This window comes from Littorina saxatilis, linkage group LG5, assembly GCF_037325665.1.
Source record: "Littorina saxatilis isolate snail1 linkage group LG5, US_GU_Lsax_2.0, whole genome shotgun sequence".
NCBI lineage: Eukaryota > Metazoa > Mollusca > Gastropoda > Littorinimorpha > Littorinidae > Littorina > Littorina saxatilis.
Genome location: NC_090249.1, coordinates 24,089,682 through 24,105,566, shown reverse-complemented (window position 1 = coordinate 24,105,566; position 15,885 = coordinate 24,089,682).

Genomic DNA, 15,885 nt, shown 5'->3' with positions numbered 1-15,885 from the left:
ATATTGCCAAAGATCTTCTTCCAATGTAGATAACAGTTGATCATTGTCCATTTACATTTTGGTACGTACTTTGCAAACGTACATTTAAAATGTCGGTCTTTTGAAGAGAGACACTTTACTCATGCACAAAGAACACCAAACAGAAAGAAAAATAGCCTTGCCCCCTCTTTCTGTATTTTTGTCTGTCTGCCTCCCTATCCTGTATGTCTGTCTGTCTGTTTGTCTCTCTTCGTCTCCCCGTCTATCTTGGACTGTGTGTGTGTGTGTGTGTGCGTGTGAGTATGTGTGTGTGTGTGTGTGTGTGTGCGTGTGAGTATGTGTGTGTGTGTATGTGTGTGTGTGTGTGTGTGTGTGTGTGTGCGTGATAGTGTGTGTGTATGTGTGTGTGTGTGTGTGTGTGTATGTGTGTGTGTGAGTGTGTGTGCGTGTGTGTGTGTATGTGTGTGTCTCTCTCTCTCTCTCTCTCTCTCTCTCTTTCTCTCTCTCTCTCTCTCTTTCTCATTATTTGCCCTTTAGCTGTATCGGTGTATCATCCAATATATCTCCACAGAAAGACTACAATTTCTGAAATGTGACATCCGACATACGTTAACTGACAAAGAAACAGGCAATAAAGCGAGCACCCACTGAAACAACCAGATCATCTTGTAACCAAACAGTATGAGAGGGAAGGGTAATATATTAGGTAATAATGTTTTTGGCAGCAGAATGCCTCCTACTCCGGAACTTCAAGGGATTGAGAGCCTGAGATAGTATCAGAGGTCGGCCGGCACCTGTTTGCGCGCATACTGTCTGTAAACCTTTCCCGTACCGTATCACAATGACACAGAAATCCACCAAGACAGGCTTTTCATATACATCACAGGTGGCCCCACTCATACGTCATCACTTACAGTAATGACGTATCATCATGCTGTCATTATATCACCCAACTACAAGAACGGCACTCGTTCAGAGAAAGTAAACGAGCAGAACATACATTGTCATATCATTATGTCATCCACCTACAATAAAAAGCGCTTTTACAGTCAAATAAAAACATTCCCTAATATACATTATCATATCTTTATATCATCCGCCTACATTACTGCGTTTGTACAGGCCGTAACACATGCGTAATATATATTATATCATCATTACATCATCCGCCAGCAATAAGGACGACTGTAAAGCCAACTTAAACAGGCTGGATAAAATTCACCTTGACAGCGTAATGCTAACCCGGGAGGGGGGTACAACTGAGAAGAGTAGGACAAATCCCTGCCTGAAAGGGAAGGGTAATATATTAGGTAATAATGATTCTGGCAGCAGAATGTCAGTTTCCTACTCCAAAGGAGCAAGTGTCAATCAGTCATCGCGTGAACGGAGAAGTCATGCACGAGGTAACATCTGGCACGCCACAGAGCAGCTCGTGCAAAATGCACTCAACCAGAACGGAGATAGTTTTGTTTGAGAAAGTGAAAAGTGTATTTTGAGGTTTTCAAGTTTTCTGCCTGCGTCGCTGTTTGCTCCTCCTCCGTCAATGCTGTTTTAGGATCTGTTTGTCACTCTTAAATAATACACTTAGACCCACACTATAGGCAAGGGCGCGCGCGGCTCACACAAATGCTGAGATTCGCACGCACGCACGTTTGCAAACACACTACAGTACCACACACTCTTACGCATGCACATTCACATTACTTACAAACGGCCTGATATAGATATCCCCTCCGCCTAGTCCCCCACCCCTCCCCCCCCCCCCCCTCTAGAGATATTTTTTGAGAAGTAGCTGTTCAAGGCCATGAAGGCTTATTACATACATGCGGTTATAGCATGTCCTTTTTCGCGAGTCTTTCCTTTCAAACAAAAACTGACCACACCATTTCATAAATGCAGGATTAACACAAGACGTCATCCCATCGTTCCGCCGCCGTGGACTCGTCGAGTACTGAGGCTTTGTCGTGACTGAGGGCGTAAAACTTACATTTCTTTCTCGTCGAGTACTGAATGCAGCTGACCAACTGAACTTCTGGCATGCCGACCACGGGGCAGAGTTGATTGATTTTCAAAATGAAAAGGAACCCTTTAGTGTATATGACTGTGCTGATTTTGGCCTAAAATGCCGCGAACGACTGGTCGGGAAAAAAATCAAGGCATCATCTTGGTAGAAGGAGGAAGGTGGGGGCTGAAAAACAAATACTAAAAGTGCTACGATAGACTGATAGTACTGAATGGGTTGTGCCATGCACGAAGAAGACATGATATGAGTAGAAGAACTGTGAAGAAGAAGAAGAAGAAGAAGCAAAAAGGGTCTTGCCAAAGTGTGTCTGGTAAGTGTAGAAACGCCTGAAACGTATTGACCAAAGTAGCAACGCGGAAGGGCACTAAACGAAACTCTGGAGTGGAGCTGTTTTCGTCAGGACACGTTTACCTTTCAACTGTCAGTGCTTTCTCGTTTTCTCTGAGTGTTTTCATCACTTGATGGTGCTTTACGGACTCTGATATAACGTAAAAAAGAAGAAGAAGAAAAAATAAACACTAAAGTGTCAATTACTGTAGCAGGTGCGATCGTAGATCGTTTTACTTTATATATTGAGGCTTCTAACCTCAGAGCAAGCCGGTGTAACACGAGAAAATTACTCCCACGAGATTTTTACTCCGGAGTTGACATTTCGTACGAAAAAGTTAATCCCTTTACGAAAAAAGCACTCCCCCATTGCACGAGAAAATTATTCCCCAAGACAGGTGAGTTCCGAGTAAACATTTCGTTCAAAAATGTTACTCCCCTGACGAATAAATAACGAATAAATTACTTCACCCCAACACGAGCAATTTAACTTCCCATGCCAGGTGTTCGAAATTTTTACTCCCTTGTCCCGTGTTAGTCTAGGTGGTGGAAGGGGTGGAAGGAGGGTAGCGCGACATTCGTGTGCGCAAGATCACTTATTGGCATTATCCCTTCGCCCGCATCCCATTTTTGCGTACGAGATTTTTACTGGAAGTAAAAAAGATGGGGAGTAAAAATTTCGTGGAGGGAGTAATTTTTTTCGTGCCTTGGGGAGTTCTTTAAATTTCTTGTACGAAAGGTGTACTCGGAGTAAAAATTTCGTACGAAATATTTACTCCGGGGTAAATTTTTCGTGGAGTACAAATATCGTGTTACACCGGCATTGACAGAAAAATACAGGCCGACTGATCGACATGCAGACAACGAGAACAACACATTGACACGTATAAAGGTACAGTACTACTACATGACTGTCCAAGCATGGATTATCATATTGTCTTGCTGCTGCTGCTACTGATGATGATGATGATGATGATGATAATAATAATGACGATGATGACGACGACAACGATGATTAGACATTAGCAGCCCTAAATGATGCTCAAAACTGATTATATACGTACGCCTAGCTATTCTTTTTTTTTTTTATAACAGAGCGTGTGCAAGAACATACCAGATTAAAACTAAGATAAGGAGGAAAGTCATTTAGGAATTAATATACCTAGCTGGTCGGCTCTACCACCGCCGCAAAACAACAACAACAACAACAACACCAACACCAACAACAACAACAACAACAACAAAACAACAACCAAACAACAACAACGAACAGCAAACAAACAAAAAACTTAGACACAAAAAGATCTTTTAGTTTCCGGGACAGCGAAACTAAACTCACAAGCTCTCAAAGTATACTCATACAATTAAGCTGACAACCCTACTTCAGTAAAAAAAATAAACGACCAGAAACTTGTCCAGAAGAGGAAAACGACCCAGGGTGAATGAACTACCTTGACCCAGTTACCATGACATTGGAGGCGAAAGTACTTTTGTTCGTAGCCAGTTGTTGATGTAGGCTACTCGGCTCAAGCTGCGAAAAGCTAGGGGGAAAGTCTAAGTATACGCCTAAAAGCAGCGGGGGGTCTGCAGGAAGCGTGTCTCGCCACTATTATCGTAGTAAAATGTTTGTACTCACTGCGCTCGTGTATATATAGTAGCGGAGTCACGTGACAAGACTTGATGGGTGTTTTTGCTGGTGTGATGGTGGTGGTGGTTTTTAGTGAAAACAGAAATGACTACAGGTTTTTGCACTGAGGGCACGAATATGAAAACAGACTCACTTTTACGTTTTTTTCGTCTGTTCCCTTGTTTATTTAAACAAAAAGCGCCTTCAAAATCACAGTCACCGCCTACGGCCCTTATTTCCCTTGTGGCATCAGTGCACGTGACTACCGGTACCGGGTCAAAAACAACTTGATTTGGAGATGCCTTCTGCACCACTGGACGTTTGACCGAGTCACCAGCAAGTTAGGCGGTTATTATCAAAAGTAACGAGTTATGAGTTACGAGTAAGTGGCTGTCAGATTATTCATTTGTCCTCCATGAGTTAAAGCTATTTTTTCATTCGTACTTCATTCAGCGTTAGTTCTATTCAATTACTGTTCTCATCCATTACTTGATCTAATTATCCAAAAGAACTTTCCATTCGTGCAGTGCTGCCAGTACCTGGACATCATCCTCCCATTCTTGTCAGTTACCATGGGTCATACGCGGACTTGGCAAGCCTTGAAATGTCTGCATGACCACTTCGTCTGAAAATCCATGGGTCATTTGACGGCCACTTAGCCAGATGGGTCGGACTTGGTCTATGGCTAATGACCAAGGCTTGCCAGTTCCTCGAGTATTGCAGGACTTGGTCCGTATGGCCAATGACCAAGGCTTGCCAGTTCCTTGAGTAATGCAGGACTTGGTCTATGGCCAATGACCAAGGCATCCAGTTCCTTGAGTAATGCAGGACTTGGTCTATGGCCAATGACCAAGGCTTGCCAGTTCCTTGAGTAATGCAGGACTTGGTCTATGGCCAATGACCAAGGCTTGCCAGTTCCTCGGGTAATGCAGGACTTGGTCTATGGCCAATGACCAAGACGTTCCAGTTCCGTGAGTAATGCAGGACTTGGTCTATGGCCAATGACCAAGGCTTGCCAGTTCCTTGAGTAATGCAGGACTTGGTCTATGGCCAATGACCAAGGCTTGCCAGTTCCTCGAGTAATGCAGGACTTGGTCTATTGCCAATGACCAAGGCTTGCCAGTTCCTTGAGTAATGCAGGACTTGGTCTATGGCCAATGACCAAGGCTTGCCAGTTCCTTGAGTAATGCAGGACTTGGTCTATGGCCAATGACCAAGGCATCCAGTTCCTTGAGTAATGCAGAACTTGGTCTATGGCCAATGACCAACGCTTGCCAGTTCCTTGAGGAATGCAGGACTTGGTCTATGACCAATGACCAAGGCTTGCCAGTTCCTCGAGTAATACAGGACTTGGTCTATGGCCAAAGACCAAGGCTTGCCAGTTCCTCGGGTAATGCAGGACTTGGTCTATGGCCAATGACCAAGACGTGCCAGTTCCGTGAGTAATGCAGGACTTGGTCTATGACCAATGACCAACGCTTGCCAGTTCCTTGAGTAATGCAGGACTTGGTCTATCACCAATGACCCAGGCTTGCCAGTTCCTTGAGTAATGCAGGACTTGGTCTATGGCAAATGACCAAGGCTTGCCAGTTCCTCGAGTAATGCAGGACTTGGTCTATGACCAATGACCAAGGCCTGCCAGTTCCTTGAGTAATGTAGGACTTGGTCTATGGCAAATGACCAAGGCTTGCCAGTTCCTTGAGTAATGCAGGACTTGGTCTATGGCAAATGACCAAGGCTTGCCAGTTCCTCGAGTAATGCAGGACTTGGTCTATGACCAATGACCAAGGCTTGCCAGTTCCTTGAGTAATGCAGGACTTGGTCTATGGCAAATGACCAAGGCTTGCCAGTTCCTCGAGTAATGCAGGACTTGGTCTATGGCCAATGACCAAGGCTTTCCAGTTCCTTGAGTAATGCAGGACTTGGTCTATGGCCAATGACCAAGGCTTGCCAGTTCCTTGAGTAATGCAGGACTTGGTCTATGGCCAATGACCAAGGCTTTCCAGTTCCTTGAGTAATGCAGGACTTGGTCTATGGCCAATGACCAAGGCTTGCCAGTTCCTCGGGTAATGCATGACTTGGTCTATGGCCAATGACCAAGACGTGCCAGTTCCGTGAGTAATGCAGGACTTGGTCTATGGCCAATGACCAAGGCTTGCCAGTTCCTTGAGTAATGCAGGACTTGGTCTATCACCAATGACCAAGGCTTGCCAGTTCCTTGAGTAATGCAGGACTTGGTCTATGGCCAATGACCAAGGCTTGCCAGTTCCTCGAGTAATGCAGGACTTGGTCTATGACCAATGACCAAGGCCTGCCAGTTCCTCGAGTAATGCAGGACTTGGTCTATGGCCAACGACCAAGGCTTGCCAGTTCCTTGAGTAATGCAGGACTTGGTCTATGGCCAATGACCAACGCTTGCCAGTTCCTTGAGTATTGCAGGACTTGGTCAATGGCCAATGACCAAGGCTTGCCAGTTCCTTGAGTAATGCAGGACTTGGTCTATGGCTAATGACCAACGCTTGCCAGTTCCTCGGGTAATGCAGGACTTGGTCTATGGCCAATGACCAAGGCTTGCCAGTTCCTCGAGTAATGCAGGACTTGGTCTATGGCCAATGACCAACGCTTGCCAGTTCCTTGAGTAATGCAGGACTTGGTCTATGGCCAATGACCAACGCTTGCCAGTTCCTTGAGTAATGCAGGACTTGGTCTATTGCCAATGACCAAGGCTTGCCAGTTCCTTGAGTAATGCAGGACTTGGTCTATGGCCAATGACCAAGGCTTGCCAGTTCCTTGAGTAATGCAGAACTTGGTCTATGGTCAACGACCAAGGCATCCAGTTTCTTGAGTAATGCAGGACTTGGTCTATGGCCAATGACCAACGCTTGCCAGTTCCTTGAGTAATGCAGGACTTGGTCTATGATCAATGACCAAGACTTTCCAGTTCTTTGAGTAATGCAGGACTTGGTCTATGGCCAATGACCAAGGCTTGCCAGTTCCTCGGGTAATGCAGGACTTGGTCTATGGCCAATGACCAAGGCTTGCCAGTTCCTCGAGTAATGCAGGACTTGTCTATGGCCAATGACCAAGGCTTGCCAGTTCCTCGAGTAATGCAGGACTTGGTCTATGGCCAATGACCAACGCTTGCCAGTTCCTTGAGTAATGCAGGACTTGGTCTATGGCCAATGACCAAGGCGTGCCAGTTCCTCGAGTAATGCAGGACTTGGTCTATGACCAATGACCAACGCTTGCCAGTTCCTTGAGTATTGCAGGACCTGGTCAATGGCCAATGACCAAGGCTTTCCAGTTCCTTGAGTAATGCAGGACTTGGTCTATGGCCAATGACCAAGGCTTGCCAGTTCCTTGAGTAATGCAGGACTTGGTCTATGGCCAATGACCAAGGCTTTCCAGTTCCTTGAGTAATGCAGGACTTGGTCAATAGCCAATGACCAAGGCTTGCCAGTTCCTCGAGTAATGCAGGACTTGGTCTATGGCCAATGACCAAGGCTTGCCAGTTCTTTGAGTAATGCAGGACTTGGTCGATTGCCAATGACCAAGGCTTGCCAGTTCCTTGAGTAATGCAGGACTTGGTCTATGGCCAATGACCAAGGCTTGCCAGTTCTTTGAGTAATGCAGAACTTGGTCTATGGCCAATGACCAAGGCTTGCCAGTTCCTCGAGTAATGCAGGACTTGGTCTATGGCCAATGACCAACGCTTGACAGTTCCTTGAGTAATGCAGGACTTGGGCTATGACCAATGACCAAGGCTTGCCAGTTCCTCGAGTAATGCAGGACTTGGTCTATTGCCAATGACCAAGGCTTGCCAGTTCCTCGAGTAATGCAGGATTTGGTCTATGGCCAATGACCAAGGCTTGCCAGTTCCTTGAGTAATGCAGGACTTGGTCTTTGGCCAATGACGAAGGCTTGCCAGTTCCTCGAGTAATGCCGGACTTGATCTATGGCCAATGACCAAGGCTTGCCAGTTCTTCGAGTAATGCAGGACTTGGTCTATGGCCAATGACCAAGGCTTGCCAGTTCCTTGAGTAATACAGGACTTGGTCTATGGCCAATGCCCAAGGCTTGCCAGTTCCTCGAGTAATGCAGGACTTGGTCTATGGCCAATGACCAAGGCTTGCCATTTCCTTGAGTAATACAGGACTTGGTCTATGGCCAATGACCAAGACTTGCCAGTTCCTTGAGTAATGCAGGACTTGGTCTATGGCCAATGACCAAGGCTTGCCAGTTCCTTGAGTAATGTAGGACTTGGTCTGTGGCCAATGACCAAGGCTTGCCAGTTCCTCGAGTAATGCAGGATTTGGTCTATGGCCAATGACTAAGGCTTGCCAGTTCCTCGAGTAATGCAGGACTTTGTCTATGGCCAATGACCAAGGCTTGCCAGTTCCTTGAGTAATGCAGGACTTGATCTATGGCCAATGACCAAGGCTTGCCAGTTCCTCGAGAGTAATGCAGGACTTGGTCTATGGCCAATGACCAAGGCTTGCCAGTTCCTTGAGTAATTCAGGACTTGGTCTATGGCCAATGACCAAGACGTACCAGTTCCGTGAGTAATGCAGGACTTGGTCTATGGCCAATGACCAAGGCTTGCCAGTTCCTTGAGTAATGCAGGACTTGGTCTATCACCAATGACCAAGGCTTGCCAGTTCCTTGAGTAATGCATGACTTGGTCTATGGCCAACGACCAAGGCTTGCCAGTTCCTTGAGTAATGCATGACTTGGTCTATGGCCAATGACTAACGCTTACCATTTCCTTGAGTAATGCAGGACTTGGTCTATGGCCAATGACCAACGCTTGCCAGTTCCTCGAGTAATGCAGGACTTGGTCTATGGCCAATGACCAACGCTTGCCAGTTCCTTGAGTAATGCAGGACTTGGTCTATGGCCAATGACCAAGGCTTGCCAGTTCCTTGAGTAATGCAGGACTTGGTCTATGGCCAATGACCAAGGCTTGCCAGTTCCTTGAGTAATGCAGGACTTGGTCTATGGCCAATGACCAAGGCTTTCCAGTTCCTTGAGTAATGCAGGACTTGGTCTATGGCCAATGACCAAGGCTTGCCAGTTCCTCGCGTAATGCAGGACTTGATCTATGGCCAATGACCAAGGCTTGCCAGTTCCTCGAGTAATGCAGGACTTGGTCAATGGCCAATGACCAAGACTTGCCAGTTCCTCGAGTAATGCAGGACTTGGTCTATGGCCAATGACCAAGGCTTGCCAGTTCCTCGAGTAATGCAGGACTTGGTCTATGGCAAATGACCAACGCATGCCAGTTCCTCGAGTAATGCAGGACTTGGTCTATGGCCAATGACCAACGCTTGCCATTTCCTTGAGTAATGCAGGACTTGGTCTATGGCCAATGACCAACGCTTGCCAGTTCCTTGAGTAATGCAGGACTTGGTCTATGGCCAATGACCAAGGCTTGCCAGTTCCTCGAGTAATGCAGGACTTGGTCTATGACCAATGACCAAGGCTTGCCAGTTCCTCGAGTAATGCAGGACTTGGTCTATGGCCAATGACCAACTCTTGCCAGTTCCTTGAGTAATGCAGGACTTGGTCTATGGCCAATGACCAACGCTTGCCAGTTCCGCCTCTAGTAATGCAGGACTTGGTCTATGGCCAATGACCAACGCTTGCCAGTTCCTTGAGTAATGCAGGACTTGGGCTATGACCAATGACCAAGGCTTGCCAGTTCCTCGAGTAATGCAGGACTTGGTCTATGGCCAATGACCAACGCTTGCCAGTTCCTCGAGTAATGCAATTCAAGGCGGTCCTTAATTAAACACATAAGTCGACTTCGCGAAGTCTTTTTACCGAAAACTCAGTGCTAAAGCATCGTACGACCAGCTTTGACCAGCGTAGTCGATTTCGCCCAGTTAAGGAAGAATATTTTCCCCGGGTTTATTTTCTTTAATAAATTTGACGAAACGGGCGTAACATTTTCTACAATTTTCGACAGTTTTAGACAGTCTTCGGCGTCACTGCTAAGCTTTCCTCTCCCGTTAAAAAAAAGTTCGGCTATTTCACCCAAAAGGACGACAATGTGTTCGGCGATTTTAAATAAGCTTCGGTGTCTGGCCGGCTGCCGATCTCCGTGCATGGAGTATTGTGTACTGGTGTCCGTCTTGTCACTCCCTCCCATGAGAGGACGCCTCTCAAATAAAGCTAACTCCATTTTGTCGGTCAGGCAGATCACATGCATAACGAAACCAAACTTTTCATTGCATAAAGAGCCACCTGCTACGTGGGTACACTTTCGGCTGGTCCCAGTGGTATCCTCTCGTCCCCTGTACTCTACAATGTGAATTCTGCATTATTTTTGTGACTTGCACCGACTGTGAAGACGAAAACAAACTGCTTTCAAAAGTGTTTTACTTCGCGTGTAAACGATCATGTAAACCACAAACGATCTCTCCAGCCCTTGACATGGAACAAGAGCATCCTCCAAGTGGACACAAACCACAAAACAACAGCCTGGCTGCTTCCTGTACAGAGTTGTGTGTGTGTGTGTGTGTGTGTGTGTGTGTGTGTGTATATGTGTGTGTGTGTATGTGTGTGTGTGTGTGTGTGTATGTGTGTGTGTGTGTGAGTGTGCGTGTGTGAGTGTGTGTGTGTGTATGTGTGTGTGTGTATGTGTGTGTGTGTGTATGTGTGTTTATTCCCCCCTCTGCTTCTTTACCTCTGTAAACTTGTAGGGGTAGTTATTTTTCGATAATGACCCAGCAACCAAACAAATAACGACCCAGCAACAGCCTGAATCCTCGATAGTGCAATGGGTTGAGAAGTTGTTCTGTTTCGGTACTACTTTTTGCGACTGAAAAGTTCCGAACGCTCTAACGTACGAAGTATACATCTCTGGAGCAAACAATACAAACATACCGCATTTAAATTAACAACTACAGGCATGAACACATGAATCTTCGACAACAGACTGCAATCCGACGGTCAGTTTTCAACAATATTTCATTTAATAAACAGATCACACGCAACCAAATGCACACATCTCATCAATTTAAACAACATAAAGCGGTTTCATACACTATTTTCCCCAGAAAACTGAACTTCATACAGTTTTTAACGTTGGAACACGGGTGCAAAAGTTCGTCTGCTAGTCCCATTTGCGAAAGAACATTATCCTAAGCGATACCAAAACATATACAGAACACACAATATCTGCCTTTGCCGCCACAGCAGAATAACAGCATATCTGTGTACTTGATTTTAGTCCAAAATAGGAAAACTGACAAGAAGTGTTAACAGAATGGAATGATTTGCACGGAACTATACAACCGCAGGGCCGGACTAGGCGAAGAGGAGGGGGGGGGGGTTGCCAGTGGTGGCCCAGGGGGATGTCCCCCCTGACGGCAGGGGCGGATCAGTTCATTTTATGGGTGTTTTTTTTCAAAAGTATATTGTGAAGATATGGGTGTGAAGGCGCAAAGCGCCGAGCCGACGGCGCGAAGCGCCTAGCTTGCTAGGGGGGTCCGGGGGCATGCCCCCCCGGAAAATTTTGAAAAAAAGGATGCAAAATGGTGCAATCTGGTGCATTCTGAGGATGATCATTACCAGTTTCAGGCAGCAGATTTTGTCACTGATTAATACCCCAAAAATTGAAACTCAATGTAAAATAAAGAAATGCATACCTCATTCAATATTTTTATTTTTTGGCTGGGGGGGTCCGGAAACCCTAGAACCCCCCCTCGTTGTGGGGGTCAGGGGGCGAAGCCCCCTGAAGCTGATGGGTAGGTCATATTATGAGATAGGAAAATGGTCGCTCCTTGCATGAAACGGCATAAAATAAGCAATAATAAAAAAAAAATTAAATAAGTAAGGTACATGTTTAGGCTAGGGGGGGGGGGTTGCGCAACCCCCATAACCCCCCCGGTAGTCCGGCCCTGAACCGCGCATTAATCGATCGCCTGCGCAGGTTGACTGGGTGAGTGAATAGGATTCGATCAAACTTTCGCAAAAAAACTCCTCTCTTCTTTGAATAACTGAAGAAAGGAGGAATAAAGAGGTTACACACCTCGTCTCAGTGATTATAAAAAATAACGATCTCAGTTCGCGGTCATGAAAAAGCTCGCTAAAGCTCGCATTTTTCATGATCCGCTAACTTCGACCATTATTTTTAATAATCACTGAGACTCGGCGTGTAACCTCTACTTATTTGACATACAAAGATGTCAGTTACAATAGTAATTCAGCACACAATTCCCACTCTTATCCACAGAAAGCAGCTAGGTTATTGATTGTTGGTATGTGCCCAAGTGGAGGGATGGCTGTATTGCAGGTACAGTACTAGCCTGAGCAAAGCCAAGAGGGGAAGGATTGTGCCTTTGAGGCCCAACTGACATTTATGTCCTTTTGACACCCATAAAGATACGTGTGTGGCGTATGTAAAACACTAGACATCACAGTACAGGTCACATCTAAACAGGTCAGGTCAGGCTGGGTCAAGTAAGGTTAAAATGAGGTCAAGTTATCTTTCATAATACTGGACCAAATTAGAGTCACGATTTGTTTTTGTGTCGAGGGCCAAGGAGGAATTCGTACAGCTGCTGTGACGCCGTTTTCTTGCAAACATTATATTGTGGTAAAAAAAACCCACCACTCACAGATTGTTGCCTGTCGCAATGACCATGCTTTTTTTGCTTCTACTGGATGTATCAACAGTAATCATAGCGTTTGCACTATGATGGACAGACAGATGGAGAGGTCGAAAGAGAGAGAGAGAGAGAGAGAGTATGTGTGTGTATGAGTATAATTATGTCTGTGTTTAAGAGTGTGTGTGTGTATGTGTGTGTATCAGTGTGTATCAGTGTGTATCTGTGTATCAGTGTGTGTCGGAGGGGTGTGTGTGAATGTCTGTGTAATGTGTGTGTGTGTGTACGTGCATGTGGGTAAGTGTGTGTGCGCGCGCGGGCGTGCGTGTTGGTGTGTGGGCGTGCGTGTATGTGTTTCCGCGTCTGTACGTCTCAGTGCTTGCACGTACACACGCGCGATCCACGGCTCACATCGCCAACCCCCTCCCTATACACTGACACGTCTTTCACAAACTACATGATCATTAAGCCTCACAGTTCACTTCCAGCTACCATCCAGTCTCATACAGTCCATAGCCACATTCAACTAATTAGGACAAAACAAATGATCTCCAGGCACCCTACCCTCCACTTCCTCAAAACGGTCCATCTATCTCCGACATCCACTGGACTGGTCAAGCCAGCGTTTGCAGTGAAGCACTCAGTGAAGCGGAACTACAGCAACAGCAGTAACAACAGCAGCAGCAGTGCAGCAGCAGATGTCGGAGAGATGTTAATCCGGTGCACGTGCATATCGAGAGTTCCGTCAATGGCGTCCACTGCATGGCATCAATTATGATTAGCCCGTCAATTTGGTTAAAAGTCTCTGCATGTGGTTTGGGGGCACACATTCTGCACTGACTGGGCTGCAATTTGTAATGCGTTGTTTTGGTCGGTCACATGTGTTTGTAAGGTCACAAGTTATGTTTTAGCATAATTCTGTTGATGAAAACACGAGCAACAAAAACAACAACTATTTTTTGTATTGATATGGCTGTTTGGAAATGTGTGTGTGTCGTGCGTGCGTGTTTGTGTGTGTGTATGTGTGTGTGCTTGTGTGTGTGTGCGTGCGTACGTGTTTTACTGCAACATTCTGGCATTAAGTTCCCGAAGAAGATTGGCCAATGAAATATTGTGTGTCAGTTCTAGTCTGTATTTTGTCGGTGAGCACAATGACATTTGATCACAAATTGTCAATAATTGCTTGGTTGTCAGATATTGATGCACGAATAGAGATGAAATTAAATCGGGACAACAAACGCAGCTTGCGACCTTGAAAAGACACACAAACGCACATGTGACGCAATACAGACAGACAGCCGTCCCACCGAACGACAGCCACACGTGGACACAGTAGGCGTTCAATCAGGCCTTCCTTGGCACTGTGCCTTTTTTTTTTTTTTTTTTGCCAAGCACATCATTGTGGGGCTTTTAATCAAAAACGTGCATACGTCTACAATGTATTATCCTTCATCCTTCAACAATTACCACTCAAGGATACCTAGAATTTGATATGGAGGTCAGCAGTATTCACAACAGTGGTTTTTTTTAATGCGATACGCTACCGCAGACAGACAGACAGACAGGCAGGCCAAGACAGGCAGGCAGGAAGGCTGGCACTGCAGGCAGACAGGCAGACACACAGACAGCCTCCGACAGACAGACAGGCAGGCACACAGACAGACAGACGATATGGGATTATGCGCATGAATAGTTCAGAGAGGCATGCAAAGAGGACAATCGGTCAGTCTGGGAGTCTGTGTGGTGGCTCAATTAATTTTTTACTAATCTTCTCTGACGTACAGACAGACAGACAGACAGACAGACACCCGGACAGAAACAGCAGACGCACGCCATACACACATCATAGCTATATAACATTAACACGCTGATAGGCCATTGTTGGGTTTTAATTGAACTTACAGCTGATAGTACTGTTATCTTTTAACCTACTTCGAGGAGACAAACACACCAAAACCACACACAAACAAAACGTCAAAAGATCTGATGCAGCGTAAATAGCAAGATGATTGTCTCGCGATATAGTGCATTTGAGGACAACGACCTTTTGGGTACTCAACGTAATGTCGCCTTTGTTTAAATGTTGGTGTTCTATTTCCACGCAAAAATGGTAGGCATCATAACGCAAATACAACGTTTTGTGTTTTTAAAAACATCAAGCAAAAGCCAATAATTATATGATTTTTATGTGAGATCCTATTGTGAGGTGAAGAACCCGGGGAGTAGCCCATTGTCAGAGACAGAGTTCATTTTTATAGCGAAGCTGTTTTAATGACTGACACATCTTGCACTTACATCCGATAGTTTTTATTTCCTGGATGAAATTCTAATGTACACTATTATTGTGAAGCGAATGACCTTTTTTTAATTCTTATTTATCACTTGTTTAATTCTGTTGTTGTAGTTGCTTCCGACCGTAAAACGTTTTTTGGAGTCAATTGGGAAACATATAAATAAAGCACTCCCAAAACCTCGCACAAGCAAGCAATTAGGAAACAAAAACAAAACAAAAACGAACGAACGATCAACCGACCTTTTCTTTGCAGGGTATATTTCTCAAGGTGAACTTACGATTGAAACTAATCTCAAAGGTCACTTTGTTGACGTAAACAATTTGAATACTATACAACATTGTAAAGACAGAATAATCGTGTAAGCTATTTTGGTTAAAGTCGTCGAGTTTTCATGCAGGTATAGTATTTCACGAGTAAAACGCAGTACATTCTTGAAACTGAAGGCGTTTAACCTTACTGTGTGTTCGCACTTTTGGTATGAAAACAATAGGTTTCACGGTCATATTATTTATTTATAACTTTCTGTTTTGTCCTTTCAAAAAAAAATCTGTTCTTTCTTTCTTTCATTCTTTCGTTCTTTCTTCCTTTTTAGTTGAACGAGTTTGCGATTGCTCTACTTAAAGCTCACGGAGAAGTGGGGCGGGGTTGGGGTGGTTGACGAGGTGGGATGGGGTAGGGTGAGGCAGGAGGAATAGGGAAGAAGGGGGGGGGGGGGGAGTCATGCAGGTAGAAGAAGCACTGGCTGCAGGGGATAGTATTTCACAAAGAGGGCAACAACACATGTTGTGACAAGAAAGAGTGGATACAGTCATAACATTTAACAGTTTGTTACACACACACACACACACACACACACATAGACGCACGAACATACACACACACACACACACTCACACACGACAACAACAACAACAACAACAACAACAACAACAACAACAACAACAACAACAACAACAACAACAACAACAACAACAACAACAACAACAACAACAACCAGTTACTGCAGAGGTTCTTAACTAGGAA